The 22,055-nt window shown below is 37.6% G+C and overlaps 1 protein-coding gene and 1 long non-coding RNA gene across 10 annotated transcripts in view; one reads left to right on the top strand and one right to left on the bottom strand.

Annotated features, from left to right (window-relative positions):
• LOC128154194 (uncharacterized) overlaps positions 1 to 18,242 on the bottom strand; it is a 72,226-nt gene extending 53,984 nt beyond the window's left edge. For 4 of the 6 annotated variants that reach the window (XR_008239284.1, XR_008239285.1, XR_008239287.1 and 1 more), the window contains exon 1: positions 17,949 to 18,240. This is a non-coding gene — a long non-coding RNA (uncharacterized LOC128154194). Of the gene's footprint in view, positions 1 to 17,948 lie in introns of all 6 variants that reach the window. The other 2 variants (XR_008239283.1, XR_008239286.1) reach the window with 1 other exon arrangement.
• Positions 104 to 22,055, top strand: part of NGF (nerve growth factor) — a 34,977-nt gene continuing 13,025 nt past the window's right edge. For 2 of the 4 annotated variants that reach the window (XM_052814434.1, XM_052814433.1), the window contains exon 1: positions 116 to 406. The gene's annotated coding sequence lies outside the window, so the exon portion shown is untranslated. Of the gene's footprint in view, positions 407 to 5,784; positions 5,905 to 22,055 lie in introns of all 4 variants that reach the window. The other 2 variants (XM_052814435.1, XR_008239282.1) reach the window with 2 other exon arrangements.

Below are 22,055 nucleotides of genomic sequence, written 5' to 3'. Positions count from 1 at the left end.
GTCCCTTAAAGAGGGTTTCAGTTCTTGACAGTGGAACCAGGAAGTTGGAGGTTTTTCTCGGTATTATGTACGCATAGTCATACAACTAGTGCACGCTTTGAAACTTTCACTGCACATCTGTGCATCACTGCATGGACTAGGCACCAAGCCAAAGGCTGAATTCCTACGAGTCCATGCAGCTCCCACACGTTTACAGCACTAGGACCCAGAGGGAGCTTAATTTCTGTGAGTCAGTGCAGCTAGCTGAGCCTGAGAGCAGTGAATGAGGCTGGAAAGGCAGAGGGAATGTGAATGGCTCTTCTGGCTTGGGAAAGTGTCCACGGACTGGGGTGCTACAGACTACAAAACAGCTTGGACAATCCTCCGGATTCCCTGTACCCCCGGCGTCCAGTGATACTGCTCTGAGGTGAGTGACCCCACAACAGTCAGTTTTCACAAAGCAAGTAATGCGGCTGTTGCACCAGTTGTGGAAGTTTGGTATCTTCAAAATTAGCCAATGTGTTTTTGCTGTACAGTGATTTTCACTCTCTTGAGGAGGAACAGATCAGATGTCTTTGAAATACGGAGTGCTCGTTGCTTAAAAATAGCATTTGCAAGAAAAGCGTGGTCTAGTAAAACTGAAAATTGCGTCTACTAATGCAGGTTAAACTCCACGCACATCTGGAAGGTGTTCATAAAGTATTTGTGTTTAAGCTTAAAGCTTGAAAAACATCTTCAGTAAGAACAGCTTAATCTTAGAGAAACTAAGTATTCTTCTCATTCTTTTCATCCACGTATATGAGAACTTAGATTTATTTGCACTGTACAGCAGTTATACCTATATGAAAATTCTTTACTGTCTTTGTTCTGAATATTAAGGCTTACTTAACACTTTCCTTTTTTTTTTCCTATGATAATTCTACTCTAGATAAGAACTCCTTTCTTTAATAATATAAATAAATAGGAATTCTGGTAAATCAAAGCATGACTGGCCCAAGGCAGAAACCTTTTAGCTGTAGGCAGAGCAGTAGTTCACTAGAGACTGTGTATCCTCTAGGATGTCCACTTGGAAAAGCTTACAAACTCCCTGCTGCCTGCCTGTTAGTGACAGGATGAAACTGACAATGTTTATTGATTTATACCAGGTGATAACACTGTTTTATCTGACACACTACTCAGAGACAAAAATGGGGACCCCAGTCAGGGAGGCAGAAGGAATTTGTGTGCTGAGAACAAAAGTGTTTGTGCTTAAGTTGCTTTCTTCACTTTAAATTCTCCTTATATGCTCAAGAAGTTTTAGAAAAACAGTGAAAGTGAGCATGCTTGTCAGGCTGGTTTTTCCAAGTTGTCACAACTTCAAAGTTGCATTGTAACTGTTAGACAGATAATTTATGGGTGTTTTCATGCATTAGAGTATCACAATAAAGTCTTTTGGGCACTTTTTTGCTAAGCCAAAATAAAATGTGACAATTATCTGCAAAAAGACAGAGGGGAAGCTAATTTGCCTGTACATTCAAACTCTTTGCACTTCTGAGCTGTTTCAGATATTATGGAAAACAGGATTTTTAAAATAACCCTGACAACTACCATTTCAGACATTTGTCTGAAACTCAGAAGGTTACAATATTTTCTGCACTTTCACAAAGAGGTTAGAGTGATGGAATGAAGAACCAAATAAACTGGAGTGTTCACATGAGTATGATAAGAAAGATTTAGCCTTTAAATATATTAATGATTATTTTTATGAATCATTTTATAACAAATCTCAGCAAGGTCTGGAGAGGCGCCCTCCTGACAAATCTGTGCAGGAGAGTAATAGTGATTTCACATCTTGATCAATCCCAGCCACTCACCCTAAAGGGATCTGTCAGTCTCACAATAAGGTAGTAAAGAAAGTAACTGTGGCTTTCTTTTTCTCATCCTCTTAGCTAAGCAGTGTCCATTTTCCCAATCAAAAGCTTAAATTATCTTTTCAGATGTCTTCATTTAAGTTCAGTAGGGAATGACAACGAGCACAAAGGATCATTCTAACCCATACGCTAAGTAAACAATTGTTACATAGAATAACTAGGCAGTCTATGTAATCACTGTTAAGATGTTAATTTAAAAAAACAGGTCAGAAAAATACCTAAGATACGTATTCAGATTAGCATTTTAAAGTGTAAAATGTCTGTCTTTAATGAGATACGTAGAACAAGGGTCAGATAGAAGAAATTTAAAAACCATATTATTTCAATCAATAGAATAAGCCCCTTAAATTCCCCTACTACTCCATGGCTTTGCCCATATAAAAATGTTCCTTTAAATGCAATTCTATTAATTGATTTTCTGTTTCTTTATGAAATGCCTTTAGGGCTAACAGAATATTGAATACATATTAATTAGCATTAATTGAATTAAATTAAAGGCATGTGGAAAAAATACTGGTAATTTTAAGAAGTTTAAGATAATTCTGCTATTTTTTTAGTCTATATTTTAAGAACAAACTCTGCTGATAAAAAATAAAGGGTTAATAAACTTAATGCTTTCATTCCAAAAGATTCAATACTCTAACACCAAAAGTCAATGCCGGATTGGTGGGTTTAGAAATATTTGTCTATCCTTCAAATCTCAGTCCAATAAAAGCTAGTGAAACTCAACTTCTTTCAAACCGGCTACAGCAATGGTGACCTCTGCTGGCAACTGCCCTCTCATGAAAAGAAGTTTTAAGGGCTTATTCAGAAAGTTACCATGAACTAAAACATTTATTAGATCAGCTCATACACTTATAGAAACGTAAGATAACATCTCTTCCCATGAAACTTGCCTCATGGTAAAGAAAGTGAAAGGTGCATGTAACAATGCTACTACAACTGCATTTCTTTCACAGTAAGAAGGAAATTCTCCCTATGCTGAATTTGACTTGAGCCCAGTCACAGAGGCCAGTGTATTTAAGAGCATCTCTATGACAGAAGCATCTCCCCCTCTGGGATAGATGTCCTATAGGATGTGTGTGGCTTGTTCTCCTGACACAATGCCCTTTGTGCAGCTCTGCTGAATTCATTAAATATTTACCTGTGTGTGTATTTATACCAAAAATGATGTGGTCAAGCAAAGCAAAATCTTTTTTGCTGTTGCTAAGAGATCACAGTATCTTTTAATGTGAGTTATGTGCACTCCTACCTGCCCGGTTCCACTAATACTAAAGCTACGTAACTTAGCTGGTGGGAAGAAAATCTCAGACCCTCAATATAAACCTATACTGTCCCCACATCCTGAATATTGCTTGTTCTAGTCACCATTTACATGTCAGAAAAAGAATAAAGGAAAACAAGAAAAGGTGCAGGACGATGAAAGCCCTGGAACATTTTCCATATTTAGAGAAACTACATAGATGACGATTTCTAAGTCTGGAAAAGAGATGGCTGAGGAGGGGTATAATGAAGATATTTATAACCACAATTGTCCTTAAGATGTTTAAAAGCAAATGGCTGTTGTCTTATCTCCCAGTTCAAAAACTGAGGAGTGGGAAATAAAACTAGTAGGTGGCAAGTTCAAGGCAAACAAAAGAAGGTGGTTCCTCTCTCCATGCATAATTGAGCTATGGAATTCCTTTCCACAGGATATTGTAGTTTGCAGGGGTTCAGAAAATAATTAGACATACTAAAAGCAAAGACACCACCTGTGGCTCAGGAAATCTGTGATTCAAAAATGACTGCTGAGTGGGAGAGTACACCAAGGAGATGATAACCATAGGGTTGTCCTATTCGTACACCACTCCCTAAACATTATTAGCTACTGCAGGAGACAGAGTACTAACCTGGATGAACATCTGTTCTAGTACAGACACCCCAACCTTCTCCTCAGTGTTTTAGCCTGTCAAATACTTGACCTGTCCGAGCAAGAAAAAAGGTGACAATGTAATATTTACTATGGGTTGCTAGTTCACTTGTGAAAGAATGGCAATTCTGGCAAAACGAGAAGGTAAAGATAGCATTCCTTTTTTTTGTCGTTGTTCAAGAATTAGGTGTAGGCATGTGCTAATGTAAGTTTCCACTACGGAAAGCCATTAATGCTGAGATTTACAGCTATTCAGGCAAAGCAATGTCTAAATAGATTATGACTGAGATACTGGAGAAAGGCCTACAAAAGTACTGGTTATCTTGTGAAATTCACTGAAATATACTGCAAATGGGAAAATACAATTCTATCTCATATTTTTGTGGCCTGTTTATCTGTGGAGCTGACACCTTATTTGAAACTCATTATTGAACTCAAAACTTTTCTAACTGCTTTCACTAAAAATATTATACATACACCTAAGTAAAAAGTAGCATGGAAATATTCCATCATTAATTACACTGACAATAAACCTTTCACTTTGAGAACTGCATCACCCTGCAAAATGCAACAGTCCAGAGAATGGCAATGCAAACAGTGAAACCTGAATGCCAAGAACCGCCAGCATATTCGGAGGTTGAAAGGCAGAGACGTGAGATGTCAACCTGACTTTGCTAACCTATACCCAAGTGTAGCTGACTTGCTGTTGATGCATTAAATGTGTTTTTCGGCCTGTAGCGTACATAAAGAGACACTACAATTATACAGAACTTCCTGTGTGTAAAAGTGGGATTTTGTGCCTACAAATTTTGCTTCTCTGAGATTATTAAGTACTTGCAAATGAGTTATGATGTACTAGAATGTTAACACCTGGCACTCATACACAATTATGTGAACACAGGAGAAGGGATGAAATCAAATTTAATGGATACACAAATGAAGACATAAGACGCTGACTGAATTGGCAGAGAGCTGGGAAGTCACTAAGGATATACAGAGTTCGCTACAGCAATTCACTAGTCAGCACGTCTCTGAATGCATTAGCTCCAAATGAAGCACACCCAGGTACACCACACTGCACAGCTGCTTTCATATGTTTAGAAGAATGAGACAGAAACATACAGTACTTGACTATCTTCAGGCATAATGTCTGTATGGCTATATTCATGTGAAAGATATTTAGATTATACCATTACTGTACAGCAGGAGAAAATATGCAAAGCGCTGCTCAATATTTTGAGCCTGTATACAGCTATTAAGATGAAAATTGCTGTATGCATGTAGAAATCAGGCCCTACATACATGTATACATGAACAAGACTTCTCTGGCATATTATCTAAATCCAAAATTAAAATGACTGCATGAAGTAGTTTGAAATAACATGCTTGATGGCTTGACTGCCAGGCTTCTGTAGCATCCTTTGAATTTCCTGTGCCATTGTTCAATGAATGAAACACCTTTGACTTTTCCTTATCTTGGAGGCAATGTTTATTTCCCAGTAAAGAGCCTTTCTTCTTTTTTTCCTAGGCTCTTGCATTTACAACAATGCTTTGAGATTTTATGGCATAGTAGTTGACACTATCAGATGACCCAAATCAAGATCTATCAGACTCACATTCTCTGGGATCAGTTTTATCATATGAACGAACACGGCTTCCACATTTCATAGTGGTGTTCCCTGGAAGAAACTGTGAGATGGTGACAACGCATAGCAAAAATCCTGAGGAATTGTGTGGCCTGGCAACCCAAACCCTAACACAGTCTCCCCTCAGTCTGACAGTCCCTACAAATACTTTCTGAACACAACTCTGATCGCTGTCAGAAATCGTACCTGCAGAAACCAGACCACTTGATGTAGTTGAAGACTTCTTTTGTACAGGGATTTTCTAAAACTGAACATTGAACACAAACCATTAAACTGACTCCAAAAAATCTTTCCCTAATTTATGTTCCTGGCTCCAAAATCAAATTTCGTGTTCCTGTAGGGTCCATAATAATGTGCTAATAAAAGATCAGATTCTGCTTGACTTGTTACGTATCAAAACTCCCATTGATTTCAGTGGAAAAAGATTCAAGCACAAAGACAGAAAAAAATCAAATACAAGGTAAGACAATTTCCTTGACTTTGTTTTGGGCCTTGGTTTACATATTATTGACAAAATCATAACGAACATTTATATTATGCAAACACGAAGCTCCTTCCAGTAATAAAATTAATGAAATGAATGAATAATGGATAAAATGAATCTGCTGCTTACACTCAGGCTTGGTCATTTATTTTGAACTGCCATACTTTTGAGAAATGTTGCTGTGTTAAAGAGTATGTGACAAAAATTGATTTAGCTCAGTTAGTTGTTAACTGCTCAGAAAACTAATAAAATAGTAGACTGTTTCTGACAGTTCTAACCTACAATGAGTAAATTAGCCCAGTATAAATACTGCTGGGAAGCAGATTATTTCTCTGACAACTTCCTATTTGCTAGTCTAAACATTACTATTTTGATTTTTTCCCATTCTTAATTGTTTCATATTTTTCCCTCTGTATTGTATAGGTATAAAGGTGACACAGATTTTCTTGTGGTCTGGTTCACTGATTTACTTTGATTGTCTTTATTTTGTTCTTTACACAACCATATGCAATCCAGGCTGTTAAAAAAAAAAAGTTCTGAAATTTTTGTGATGGAAATTTGCCAAGCATCTCATTGCTATATATTAATTTGATTATGATATGTTTAACAGCTCTGGCTTACAGAATATGTGTTTTTCTATTTTGAAACTTATCTTTTTTTTTTTTTTAAGCCTTATGTGCTGGATGATTCAGGTATGAAAAAAGACCTGTGTTTGTTCACAAAGAGATTTGCCCTGTGGTGAATGACACAGCCTACATTTTCCAAAATGCATCATTTCCTGCCCATTATTTCACGATCCTTTTGAGACGCCCTGTGTATCAGCCCCAGACCAGCAAGGTGTTTCAGGCACGTGCATTACCACAGCCATACAAATCACTCATTTGAACTATTCATGGCTTAACACATTTCAAGAACAACTCACAATTCTGATGAACATAACTATAAATTCAGCCCTATTTAGGAACTGTACTTTCATTAAGCGTGAAAATGATTACACTGTGGCCTTTAGGGAGGGTCAGCAGGGCATGTCAGCTGCCGTGGGTCAGTAGGCAAGAATTAACTGTCAAGCTGTGCAAGCATGGATGTCTTTTGACACTGCAGCTGTCCATATCCTTAATTTTCTGGTGCTTTCATATTTCAGACTGAAAATTAACAGTTCTACACAGCAGCCTTTCGACAATGGTATTTTCCCTCATTAATAATGGGCAAGGGGGCATAGAACAACCATCTCTGAAAATGTACAAATTTTTCATCTTATTCACGTGTATGAAGCAAACTTTCTAACTGCAATTGATGGACTGCTACAGTTTGCAGGCAGCTGCTGCTCATAGATTTGTGACTTCATAGGACAACTTGCTTTAGGGCAGGATGATCTACAACAGAAAGGCCAATTTTTTTTTAAAAAGCAGCTACTAATTTCCAGTTGCACTGTATTTGTGTGTCGTATTTAGGACCCACTTAGCAGGTTCTGAAGCATCTGAAAATCAATATAGAGTTTGGGAGCGCAATGGCTTTGGAAATTCGATCCCAGGAACTGAAAATAGGGCATTTAAAAACTGAGATACCCACAAATAATGTGTTCTATAGGGCACTTGCCAAGAGAAGTACGCTAACTTACATTGCATTGCGTATCAGCTTCCACTTGCATTTCTGGAAGTCCCTAGGAAACAAACCATACATGCTGCTTTTGTGTTTAAATTTGTGTCCATTTGTTCCTAAGGTTTCAGTAAGTTAGAAACAAACAAAAGAAATGCTTTCTAATAATTCACATGTAGTACAGTTTCATACTCCATTCAAATTTTACTGCTGTTTATCTCTACAGAGCTCAAGGAATCAAGTACACCATGAGTGTGAAGTGCTCAAAACCTATGAGACAATACGCATGCATGTAATCTTAGGGGGATGTAAATGTTCTGAATTACATTAACACATTAATGCTTTTGAACTAAATATGCATGTGGATATAGGAATTGTTGCTTCTACTTTGTGCTTTGTACTTCTACATTTCATTAAATTTGAGTGATTTTCAGATTCTCTAGAAAGACAATGGATTCCCAAGTAACCACTGACTTTATTCTGTTTTGTACTAATATATCAAGCTTCCATAGGTTTGCTTGGTTATAACTTCAGTAACCCAAGTATAGGCTTATTTCACTTCCATTTTCTACCAGACGCCTTGCTGGAGAATGATGTTGCACACATGCCCCACATGAATAAAGGGAGTACTCCCTACTGTCTACCTTGCACACTGACAGTGGTTAACAGTTTGCATTGCAAAAGATACAGCTTTCTGTCTGAATTAAGAAAATCTCTTAAGAGACTTTTGTGGTCAATGGATATATGCTCCGTATGTACCAGTAAGAGAACAGGAAATTCCACATCCAAAATTAATAACATAGCAGGTATCTTAAGTTTTTCATAGCTTTCTGTCTTTTTTTGTGTGTGCTAGTACCTTATGAACACAAGTAGAATTATGGACACCACCTACAGCATCATGTTTGATAAGTTTGTTCAGATCGCTGATACAAGAAAATGTCACATTTGTATACTTCGTTTGTTTCTGATCTAAGAATTCTTAAGTAGCAGGAAAAATAAACGCATAGTTACATTTTCTTTTTTTTTTTTCTAATTGTTGCTACCATCTTCACACATCTAGAAAAGGACTAAGCTTTGTATTGGACTTTCAACATGGAAAATACTTCAAAGTGACAAACATAAATACATTTTTGCTAAAAAAAAGGGTATACAGAACAAATTAAGCTAGCCAGTTATACAGGGTTCCCTGAGAGGAAGACGGCCTTCAAATATTGAAAAGTGTAGAATCAAAGAATAAATGAAATTGGAAGGGACCTCAGGAGGTCATCTGCCCAGCTTCCTGCTCAAAGAAGCATCTATGTAACATTTACTAGAAGACTAGGATTGGGTAGTCAGTAACAAGCAGCAAACTTTCTGCAATATTATTTTCTTGGGATAGATGTTACCAATGCAGAATTCTGGGGATGAGCAGAGTACAGCCATACAGCTGTTCCTCTTTAAGGAACTCAGAACCAAGGAACAGCATTATGGGTGACATTCAGTCTCCTAGGTAAGACTCACTCCTGGCTCCACTGATGAAGGGTGATGTCCATGTAATTATGGCCCGTATTTATTATTGTTTTGACACCTACAAGGTTTTCTATATGAGAAGCCACCCAATTCTTTCTCTCATTACTCAGTTTGGGGGTTTGTTTTAGGGGTTTCTTTTTTGCTTTTCCTTTCCAGCTAGCTAGTACCGTCACCAGCTTTGGTACTTTCTCTTTTTATCATATATTGCCTTTGACCAAGAGTTCGGGTTAAGTGTTTCCATCGCCTATAAAAAAGATATCCTTTCAGTGGCTAGATTCTTTCCTCACTATTTGGCTGCTGTACTGGGGACTAGGCCCAAGTCTTCTTTTTGGACTTAAGCAAAACAGTAGAAGTCCAAAGGGGCTTAAAATCATGGGCAGATTCAGAAGGCTCAGATATTTGGTGCCTCTCCTGCTACAAAAGCTAAGTGCATCAAAGGGAACCACCTGATGAGAGGTTCAGTAACAACAGAAAGCAGTTGCTCGCTGCAGAACTCCTAGTCACAAGGTATTTTGCTTCTAAAAATATAAATGGATTCAAGGAATAGCTAGACAGGTATGTGGAAGGGAAATATACTGAAGATTTTAAACACACAGAAAACCCCTCTGACACAGAAAGCTGCTCATCCAGACACTGCTGAAGGATAGGAGAGTGGTTGGAAAAGTACCACTATATGCTTATCTTGCTCTTAGACACTTCCTTAAGGATCTTTCATTTGCCTCTGTCAGAGACAGGATCGACAAGATGAGCCTTTCATGCAGTCCAGCACAGTCATTCTTATGTAGTGATAGTATGTTAAAGGAGTTCTCTTTAATGGGGAACAAGTTGATTATTCTTTCTTCTGATCATAGTGTTAGCAATTTTATTCATTTCCCTCAGCGAAACTGATTGTACTACCTGCAGTTCTTACCTGGAAGGAAAGAGTACACAAACTGTCAGGAGAAATAAATAAGTACAGAGAGAAATCTGTCTCTTTATCCTGTTTTAACTCTTTTTACTGTGGGTACAACATGGAGCCAGTTATTTTTCAATCAATTATCTAACATTCATTCAAGGTTGTTTTATACTCACTTCTTCCCATAATAAAGACTCCAGCCCTGTAAATAAGGCTGGTATTCTTTTTTCATCTATGGATGGCCTTCCTCGATATTCCTACCACATGCTGGCTGTTTCATAACATGTGTCATTTGCTTATGCTCAGTTTACTAAGCGATCCATAATGCTCTATGAAAAGTTTTTTCCTCTTCTTTGTTTGTCATACTTTTCATATTTACATTAACTGCAAATATTATTTGTTGCTGCAGGTCACGGACACGCATGTTAAATAGTTTAGGGTCTACCCTTCTCTGTTCCTCTGGGTTTGTATTTTTACTTCAGTCCCTTCACTGTATTAAAACAAGCAGTAGAATAAGCAGCAGAAATAATGAAACCTTGCTCTCTGTGGTGGTCAGAGCTTCTGGTGTCTACTAAATTTGCAAGCATCTGTGAGGTTTCAGTAACTTTTAGGACATACAGGTGCACATGCCTGCCCTAACATAAATTCTCTAATCAAATGGACCTCTAACACCATAGCTTTTATTTTGGTCAGGACCTCTACCTATCCCGCATTTTCATCAAACTTGTAGAAACATATCATCTTTAACATATTATCTTTATGTAGAAACCTATTACCTTTAAAACTTCTAACCTTCTGTCAGATGTGATTGACACTCAACAATTTCAAGGGTCATTGGGTCAAGGGTTCACAAGACAGTGTAATTTCACAAGTGTCATTTCTGTATTAAAACAGACTAAAAACAGCTGATGCTCTTAGTTGAACTCAGTTTGAAGTGTATGCAGCAACTGAAAACTGTGTACTCAGTTATGCATTGCATTTGTGTGGTAGCTTGTGTTTTATTTACAGAAATGTCAAGCCACAGAAACTAGGCATGCTTTTATTTTCCATGTCAAGAATCCTCTCCATTCCTCTCTTTGTTATTGGTGTTTCTTATCAATGCTATAAATATTCAACAACTATGTTTTTGTTCTGCCTAGATCCAAAGCCTCCCTGCCCCAGTCATTCTTGCCAAACCTTCCTCTCATTTTCTCAGGCACATGCTGTAAACAGAAGAGTGCAAAGGTTCGCTGCTCAGCCTCACATTCCAGGACACTTTATATATGCCAAAAGTGTGAGTTTCTGGCTTTGCCAAAGCATGCAGAATCACACGCATTAGAAGGACTTTGATCCGTGAGCTCTCCCTAGATGTGCATTCCTGCACTGTAAACTGCCTTTGTGAAACAGACTAGCGTTGTGAAGGACTGTGCTAAAGACCACTGTTTTTCTCTGTGTGTTTTGAGAGAGAAAAGCATGTGGCCCTCTCCTCATTTCTCCCATTCCCTCTTTTCTATTTGAAAGCAAAGAAATTAGAAAGCTATTTAATGAACTGTAGAATTTCTTACCTTTGTTCAATATTTCAAATTTTTAAAAGAATTCAAGTAATTTGAATTCAGTCTTCAGCACTCGACCCATGATCATGCCATCACTTGAAAATGAAAGAAAATACTTTCTAAGAAAATAACACCTTTCCAATGGCACAGAAAAACTGATGTAATATTGTTGGCCAGATTTATAGTTCACCTCTCTATCTTTGAAATAGAACAAATTTGCAAAACCTCATTTCCAAGTGACATATATTTAAAATCTGACATTGTGCACAGAAACTAGGTACACACCTTATCATCAAAACTTCCCCCTGGTTTTCATTTTAAGCAGGCAGAAAATGATCTTGTAAGGTGTACAACTTGATTATCTGCTTTGAACGTAATATTAATCCAAAAAAAACCACAGAAAAGTGGAAATACGCTAAATGCAAACATAATAGGCCTCTTTAAAAAGATTTTTAAGTCAGAAACCTGCTAGGCATACGTTATTTAAAAAAAAAAACAACAAAAAAACCAACTTTTTTTTCTGGTGTTAGACAATCTAACTTGTCATGTGTTCACCACCTGATGAAAACTGTAGTAAAAATAGGCAAATACCTAAGACAAATCTATTCCTAATGCCATGATTATGACAACAATCTGTGGAGTCCCACTCTTCAACAGCATTTAGGATTTTCATACTGCAGATCACATCTGGCAACAAATGTCACCTTTTGTCTCTTTCCACTATATGCTCATCCATACTACCTTCCTTCCAAATCAGAATAAAATTGCTTTCATGTAACTATTATGATTGTTCCTGACAATTGATTCAACAGACAAAAGCATTAACAAATAATACTGTAATAAATACAACAAGGTGCACATCAAATATCCAGACAAAGGAAATATGTGGTTACATACAGTGTGAAGTGATATAATGACAGTGAATTTCAAATACATCAGGTTATTTGAACTAATTAATATCGGCACACAAAACATGGAAATACAGATTTGAAATCAAACTTTTCTTGATGCTTTTTGTGGAGCTAGAGAACGTGTAGAGTCCAGACATGACATGCTGTCCTGCCTGCAGAAGAGTGCCAAACACTTTGTGAATGTGTTCACTTGGCACTTCACCTACTGTGCAAATGCATACATTTCATAAAGGATGCAATTTCTACTTTTCATTATGGGAAAATATTTTTAGGTATTCTGTTCAGGCAGCTGTTCTCATTCTGTCCTGCGCACTGCTGAGTGATCTGTACTAAACTGAAATACAAACTAGAGTCATAATTATGTGGGGAAAGGATTATGCATTTTATTATGCTTCCTCTATTGTGACTAATGACTAGACAACAGAGACCAAAACCAGTATCAGACAGCTTGTATGTATCACCAGCAGGTTACCAGCAGACCATAAGTTGTAGGTGCAGTATATAAGCTTTGGAGTAAATGTGCCTAGATTCTTTACAAAATCTAGGGTTGAACATAAAGGTAGAAAAAGAAACAATTTTTGGTTTACGTTACCCAGCACAGAACACCAGAACTGAAAATTAGTTTTATACTCTGAGTTAGTAACAAGTTTTACTTGTTACTAAAAGGTCCAGTGTGAATTTGGAATGAGAATTTATATCCCTTCCCACCTTTCCCACTCATATGGGGGAGCTCCACATTACCTGTTTTAGAAGCAATGCAGCATGGACTCATGGTAAAGCACAAAGCAAAGGAAACAGAACTGAACTCCGAAGAAGAGCTCTGACAAAACCCTTTAACCTCTTTCTCCTATTTCCTTCAGCTTTATTTCACTTTTCTCCCAGCAATGCCACCATCCAACAAATCATAAAATAAAAAGGAAAAGGAAGAATCTTCCATTTCCAGCATTTGTGTTGAGTGAAGCCTTATCAGCATGAGATAAATTTATCATCTTGATCCACTGAAAAAAAACCAAGAAGAGCAATTGCTTACTTTGTAATAATGGATCTTACCTAAGGTTCTACCACCTGCTTTGCACAGTCTGTGCTACATAGTATAGTACAGCCAGATGAGAAAAATGTTTAATCCAGCTGCATAATTTGCAGCCAGATGTCTGTGTTGTAACTTTTAGCTTCATATGATCAGTAATTAAAGAAGACTACTGTGTCATATTGTATTGGGCCACAAAATGATTATGAATACATTAACTGTGACATTGTATTAAGGTGTTAAGTGTGCTTGGAATTTCCGATATTACAAATGTGATGGAATAGCTTCATATGACAAATATCAAATATTCATCAAAGCAAGCAGTCAGTAAAATTGTGCAACCATGTGGGTGCAGGAAGAAAGATGATTCATTTACAGATGTGCTGATGATAAATTCTTCATCATTGCATACAACCTGGGGCACATCAGGAACGAGACAAAAAACAACCACCATTATTTTCAACCAGGCAAACTCTTGCAAAAAATTTGACATAACCTGTCTTCAGCTCTATTTGAAACAATTTTTGCTAGATGTAAGAAACAATCCCCATAGAAATATCCTTTGGGGATTAATTCTCTAAAAATAATAACGGAAAAACCTACTGACTTAACTGTAAAATACCCCATTTCCCTTTCAGGTGTGATTTTTGCTGCTAGTAGTAATACTTGCAAGAGGTTGGCAAATATTTATCTTTCTAAAAGCTTCTAAAAACTTGTTTTAATTCCTAGAGTGTCTGCAAATTATCTGTCCCAGAAACAAGGCAGCATCGCAGCACTGTTCAGAAAGAAGAATATGAGAGAGGGCAGGTGCTATGTGCCAGTCTGTTAATCTGTACATTACAGTGTAAGCTAATGTAAACCTGTAAAATGGAAATAAAGTTCTTCTACTTGGAGGGAGCCCTAGTGAAAATCTTCAAATTATTGCAAAGAACAATACAAGTTTTCAGGAAGCAATTAACTCCTTGACTGAGAATATTCCTACTTTTTATTTTATCTAAAACTCATGGGTGATATTTTGAAACATTTGATTGAACTCAGTCACTCAGTCTTGATTATGGTTTGGCATTGCCCTCTGTGTAGGCCAATCCGTAGGGAATGCCATTCATACCAACACTGAAGTAGAGCAGGATGACTCAGCTGATTAATCAGCTTGCTTTTTTTTTTATTAAGAAGCAAGTATTTGCCTTCCCCAACTGCTAAAGTGATCATTGTCAAGCTCATGTCTTAACTCACAGAGTTTTGGTCACCCCTGACTCACATTCAAAGAGAAGGAAAGTAACCTGTAACCTATGATCTGTTACACAGCTATATGACTGATGAACACAAATAGCAATACTGCACCCAGTGTTTTCTGTTCACCACAAAGTCCTTGTCATTTGGGGGAGAAATGTTTCCATTCCTGCTGCTTTCTGCTCAAGATTTGTCCCTAATTTGGAACCAACCATAAACCCAGGGTTTATGGGTTCTGACAGCAGTATCAATTGCTATCTGTACAAGTAGCTACTGAAACCAGAGCATCTGTATTTTGCTAAATAAATCTAGCCACTTCCTTAGCTAGAACATAGCACAGAATCTGCATATGAGCCATGTCTCTAATTTCCAATCCAAAAATTTGCTGAATTTATTAACCAAGTTAATGGAAGGGGAAAAAAAAAAAAGGCTACTTGTAAAAATCTTAAGTAAACATGGAGCTTTTTTTCTTTTCTTTCATTAATAGGTAAAATCACAACAGAAACACAGTCAGCGAAGTATGTTATCATTGTCATGAAATGCCTACAATGTAAATGGACTTAATGACAAAGTTAAACAAATCTCAACTAAAGGCACAATGATTCTAGACAGACAAAAACATCACTCTCCCAGCTCCCCACTAAGTAGGTCTCCAGAAAGGTTGCCAACTACGAGGAACAGTTTAGAAAGTTAATGACAGTAAAAATGGGATTCACTGGGGACTGTAATCCTGACTCCAGTAAGCATTGCCAGAGGCCTGACATGAAGAAACAAGTACTATTTCAAGCAGATTGCAAAGCCAAGGGAAAGATTAACATCCATCAGAATAAGCTACAGATGAGATTCTTATTGATCCCTGAACGTCACAAGAATTTAGAAGGGCTAAAAGGAAATTTAAAGAACATAATCACCTATCTGTAGATTTGGTTTGTAAATTTAAAATACCTTTCCCTACATCTCAGCTATGTGTTTTCAAATAGCTGTGTGTGATATAGCTCAATGTTACAAGGCAGAAGAGGTATTTCTTCCAACTTATTCACTGTCAAGCTTAAGTCTTGTACTAAAAGTAGGGACAGGGAGCAGTTTTGCTGCTATAGCTAGCATTACTGTTACTAGCCTTCAAGCCATTGATTTTCATGTTTAGGCTATATTGCTGTGGATTTCGTTTCTGCCTTATCCGTGTCCATCCCTATTAAGAAGATTAAGACTTTGCCTACATTCTTCTAATTAAAGTGCTGTAATTCTGGCAAGAGATTCCAAGTCTTCTTTTAGCAGGGTAATCAGTATATCTGTGAGTTCAAGTACCATTTTTTAACATCAAAGTTTGCACACAGCACTCTTCCATGCAGGCCATGACTCTTTATCCACACTGGTTTGAATAACACGCTCCATTTTGTAGTACTGGTATCAACAGCATTTGCATACCATAGCTAGCTGCAGTGCTGCCTCAAGCTGATGAGTTTACAGGTTTTGGAACGGCCATCCTTCTCAGTAGTTTAAGCAACCAAAGGCTTTTCATATCTAGTCATGCTACGAACATATGTGCATTTGCTTGCAACATTTTTCCCTTACTGAACTGGAAAAAGCATGATCTAAACTTCAAGCTGCATTGCACCTACCAGCTGTAGCCGTAGGTTCTCACTCGTATAGCAAGTTACCATTCCACAACTTTCAGAAGTACCTCTTCCCACTCCGACTCCTTCCCCCATATCTTCTATAAGGTATGTGATACGGTACTAAAATAAGTTTTTGTTTAATCAGCTTCTGCAAGATTGTTTTGATGAATGTAGGATGAGAAAACTTGTTACAGCAGTTTAACCATCCCAGTTCCAAGAGTTCACACATTCAATCTATTAATTGTTCTCACAATGGAAATGGAAAAAAGGTTCATACCTAAAATAATAAAAAACAGCAAGGAAAATAACATGCTGGTAAACACAGTAACAGTAATCTTCTAATCCTGGCCTACTTTTACTAGAATTCCCACATTTCAAACTCCGCATACCAGGGAAGTCAGTGAACCCCGCAGAAAGTTGAAGTGTGAACAGCGTAAAGACGTGCAACGACACCAGCGATTAGCATTGCTTTGCAATTTAGACATTCAGATTTATTCAGACGTAGAACAAGGCCAAAGAGAGCTCTAGAAAGTGGCAGAAACATGCAAGTGCACAATTAAAAGGAAAGAGATGTGTCTTCCCCATTATACTTTTTGACTGTAGCAAAAAATGCATTTAGCAACCAGATGATGCCAGGAAACAGATAAGAACCCTGCAAACGTTCCTAACGCAAGTGTGTTGCCAAATGCAGATTTATAAGAATTGTTGAGGCTGACAGGTTAGTCCAACTCCCCGTCTCCTATTCTTAAGCAGAGGTTGCTGAAGCCTGAACTTCATTTAAACTTCTTTGCACTTTGTTCTTTGCTTAAAGTATTCCCATGCGTAAGGGAGTGAACAATGCGAGAAAGGATCCGATCTTTTCTTTACAAACACTTTTCTGTTTAACTGTCCTTTTGCACAGAATAACTGTGTGATCAGGAGAACTGTTCAAAGACACAGGCTTTTATTTCAGAGACAGCTGCAGACTCCCAGCAAGGGAGGACATCTTGCACTTCGTATGATCATTCACTTCTCTGCATATTACACTGATCACCGTTCAAGCTTTGTGTGAGGTAAGGATGTTGCAGAGTGGTCAGGCTCCAGAGGCTGCTGGTTCAAGATCCAGACAAACCCCTTCCCACATTTAAGTTTCACTTTAAATTTCATTTCACCTTAAATGTCTGGGTGGGGAAGAAAAACCTCCTATCTTAAAACATTCACACCAGCTGCCTCCCCTCAAACTCTGACATAATGCAAAGATAGAAAACTCCTACTCGCCCACTGCTCACTGGGTCTGTGCCCAGAAGCCCACACTAGCTAAAATATGGACCCAGTTCAAACTATCTTTGCTCTCTGGGAGCATTAGTCAGGTTTTTTATGCAGCAGCTGCCTGACACATTCAGGATGCTGGGAGCTTTGCACAGTGCAGAAGTTTGGACTGTATTTTTCTGGCCTCATAGGTTTCGTGTCAGGGTCTCAACTACAGCAGAGCTGAGATTCTCAGAGCATAGGAACGGAGCAATCTCCTAAATCAAGTCACTGTATTTACTTAGTCAGTACAAGGAAATGCAGTTTGAATTAGTTTTTCTGAATATGTATTTTGTTGCTAATGTACAGAATCCACTACATTTTGTTACTACCTCTCTTTACGGTTGCCAGCAGTTGTCTAGCATTGTAACTGCGCAAGTCACTGTGCAATGGGTTAATACAGCAATGAGTAAATACCTTCCACAGAAGATGAAAGCCAAGATGCTTAAGATGACAAAAGGTCCAACATGCACTGCAGCTAAGATTGGGTAGGGCAGCAACTCTGAGGCAGCCTGTCTCAATGTGTGAAAGAAGTCAGGGAGACCTGCAAATAAAGGAGAGGACAGAGTCAAAAAGCATGTGGAGCAACAGCACTTGGAGCTGGAGAGGAAACAAAAAAGAGTATGTCAAGACTTAAGCATGACCAGGGGCAGGACTAAGTTCCACAGAATAGGAGATTTTACCAGCAGGAATATACTGCTTGGTCCTCGAGTGTGCTGCCTGGCTAATCATTACCAAATCACCACAACTGTTGCACAGAACAACTGTTCTATTTAGTCAGGGAATGCACAGGTCTAGCCCTGATGGAATGATTTAGTGCAAGTGCGTATCATGTGTGTTTGCTGCTGTACCACTTAGTCATAGTAGCAGTCACAGGCTGGACTTGGTGATGGTAATCCCATTCTCCTATTGCTTTTTAATCCATTCATTCCATAAAGTAAGTTGCAAAAGAAGATTACGGTAAAGAGAGAAGGAACTGGTACAAACACACACTTGTTTTTCTACCACTTGAAGCACACGCACACACAAAAATGTAACAAACAAATAAGGACAATAAGGCAAACAAAAGAGTGTAAAGAAATAGGATCTGTTTCCCAAACATCCTGAACACTTATGCAGATCAGCTTTGCAACAGTTTAATCTGCTGCCAATTAATCAAGACGATCTTCTAGGCTGAAAACAGTTCAGAACAGAAAACATACAGGAAAAAAAATGTAGGTATGGAACATTTTGCATAATGTCAACACGTTTACACAGAAACCAAGTACAAATTTATGAATTATGAATGCACATGCGTAAAAATTCCAGCAGCACCACAGTTTACAAAACAGCTCTGTCTCTTCATAGAAAATGATGTAGCATCATTGCTTCTGAAGTGCTAGAACTCTTAGATGAAATCCTATTTGCTTGTTTCCTTTTTCTGATCATGTCCGTATGAGCCAAAGTATTAGAACAAATGGCTTCAAGGTCTAAGCAATAGTAAGAACCTCCTGTTTTTCTTGGTAAACTACCCTAGATGTCAGGAGACTCTTATTTCTCCTGCAAGAACTACTTGTGCTTCCAGAGAACGTTACAACAGTTACACAGATGATGCTGCAATCTGATAACTCTTTCAGTGTTTCTGTGTTTTACTTTGTTTTATTTGGCAGTGTTTCCAGATTTTTTTGTGGACAGCTCTTCTATAGACCCTGTTCTTAGGAGATTTTACCCTCTCATTTCAAAATTGCACCAGATTTAAAAGGGTCTTGCTGTGCAGAGAAGGAAAACCCATTTTTCCACCTCTTTAGTAACTTTCAAATTATTTGCTTAGTTTAGATGGCAAAACCCACCATATTTCAAATCTCTGTAGTGGAGTACTTACAAATTCTAAGGAAATTGTTTTCAACACAAATTAAATTGGAAAGGCAGGTGGAGTACAAGAGTTTGAGCATCGCTACATCTTTACAAACTTCAGAACCAGCTCGGACTTTGCAATGAGACGATATACAAATATCTGCCCAAATCTTTGCATGTCACCTCATGTATAGCAGGACACAGCTCACTGCTCTCCATTGCTTATATCCAGTAGTCATCTAGAAATTACATACTTCTCAAATTTACAGGATATGTCGAAGAGTACAGAAGTCAAATTGCTAATGAGCAACTGCCCAATTACTTAGGTTTTTTATACATTTAATTTAACTTGGGGCATGTTGATTTAAAGAAAAATATTAATATTTTAATCTAACTAAAAGTATTATTCCCATACCTTATGCGGACTTAACAAAATGAATTAAATGTAGTAACAATAAGGTAGGCACAGAATGAATGTGACTGCTGTGGGGTCAATACCCATTTTCAACTGCAAAGAAAATAAGGAATTCGATTTCTAAAGCTCTCATTTGAGTTTGCTTGTCACAATTTCCATATTGTCATGTAAAGTAAATCACTGGAGAGGGAATTCAATCACTAAGAAGGTAATTGAATTTCATAGGTCTCATGAAGGTAGAATAGATTTAGAAATAGGAAGGAATATCCTAGAAGTTTAAAAAAAAAATTTAAAAAAAAAAGGGGCACAGGAGAAAAGGAACATAGCTACTGCTTGGCAAGAATCCTATGTTCTTCTCCAAGTTCTTCACTTGCTACAGAAGTCATTTCCACTGATAGACCATAAGCTAGTGGCGAGGCCCATTTGATTAAGCGCTTGTAAAATGTCTTGACATTTTTGGATGGAAAATCCTACATATGCAAAGTAATACTCTGTTTCAGTATTGACTCTTTCTCCACCATCTCAGAAATCTCTGAAGAACACAAGAGCATCTCCATTTCATAAGGTGGAAGTTTTATTTTCCAATCCTTTGTCTATATCCTTAAGGGGTTTTTTAAATGGAAAAAAAACCCAACACGTCATTTTGAACTGCTCCAGCTACAAAATTTTTTTATCAAGTGCAGCCAGATCCTCATCTTCAGTAGAACATACATTTTAACGTTCTCTCAACTCTAGCCTTCTTTGCTGCATCCTTCCTGTATTCTGACTTGCCAAGTACAGACACCTTCAACCTCCCTTTTGTATTTTCAGAATTCCTGCCCCACTAAAATACTGTTGAGGCTTTTAAAATAGTTATAAAAGCATTGGAAGATTTGTAGAAGATAAAATTCCTTTTTTATGTAAAGAATGACTAGAAAAGGAAAGCCTGAAACACACCAGCATCAAGTATCAAAAGTCATGAGGATCCTGGCCATAATTTCTGGATGCTCTTTGTACTTACATAATGTTCTTTTCCAAATTCAAGATCTAGAGAAACATTACAGATGATGGAACCTATCTCTGGGAATCTGATCATGACACACCAGCTCATTTTTATTTTCTACCTCATTTTTGGAGTCATCACATTTTATCCATTACACTACAATACATGTCCAGTCACTAAAAATCTCATTTGTTTCAAATTTCTTTGTACAGTGGTAGAAAAGTGAAAAAGGATAACAAAAATGAAAATTATGAGCTTGAATAAAAATTAAATGCTAACATTGCTGTTAGGATTCAGCTGGTTCTTATTAATCAGGGTTTGGACATGAATCAGGCTTTATATTCCCTCCTGAATAGCTGGAATAAGATCACGAGTTGGAAAAGTTTACTGGCCCTTAAAGATACTGTATTTTTCTGCCTTAACTACTTTTGGCTGTAAGATGGGATAGTAACATTGTAGTCTGATTGCCGTCATACTTTCTTTTCCCAGATGAATTTCAGTTTGATTTTAGTAGTTTCATGAAGTCTGAAATTCCCATTCTTTCATTTCTAGTCATTTTGTATTGGAAACCTCAGGTCCAAATACAGCAAGCTAGACACGTGGCAGAACCAGCTCAAGATCCATTTGGGAAAGGTGTAGAGGGAGAGAAGGACAGGCTGTGTACCCTCATGCATTTCTTTTGGACTCGCTGTTTTAAGCAGCAACTAGGGAACGACTCCTCTTCTTGTGTTTGGACAGGAACTGTGAGTCAGCAGCAATCTTTCATGCTCGCTGGTAGTTGGGTAGGCTGGAGGCATCTGTTTCCATAGAACTCAAAGGCATCCAACTTTATATAGGTGGGATGGATTAATCCCATTTTTGCTGCAGTAGTTTTCCTGTCAGTTAGTGCCTGAGATCCTTTAGTCACTCCTTTGTGTCAATGAATTAGGATTTATGAAACCCTGGAGTCCTATAAAATATATATATATACAGTTTGAAGTCTATATGGAAAGTTCCAAAGTAATAATCACATGTCAATCATTAATTTTAGGATTTGCTTTATAGATGATATACAATTCTAGTATGCTCAGATAACCTATTTGTAGCTGGCATTCTTACTCCTAGCTCACTTAATTTTACCAGCTTTATGCCATTGAAGCCATCAACTTCAGGAGAATCAGATTCACATGCTCCTTCTAAGGGTGTTTTCTGTCATTTATTTTCAGAGAGATTTCTCACTAGTTTTATTAAGTGACCATTAATTCATTTGTTCCTTCACTGTATTCAGAGATTTTTATCCTGACAATTTCTGTAT

This window comes from Harpia harpyja, chromosome 19, assembly GCF_026419915.1.
Source record: "Harpia harpyja isolate bHarHar1 chromosome 19, bHarHar1 primary haplotype, whole genome shotgun sequence".
Classification (NCBI taxonomy): domain Eukaryota; kingdom Metazoa; phylum Chordata; class Aves; order Accipitriformes; family Accipitridae; genus Harpia; species Harpia harpyja.
Note: the sequence above shows the minus strand (reverse complement) of the source record. Positions and strands in the feature narration are given on the sequence as shown.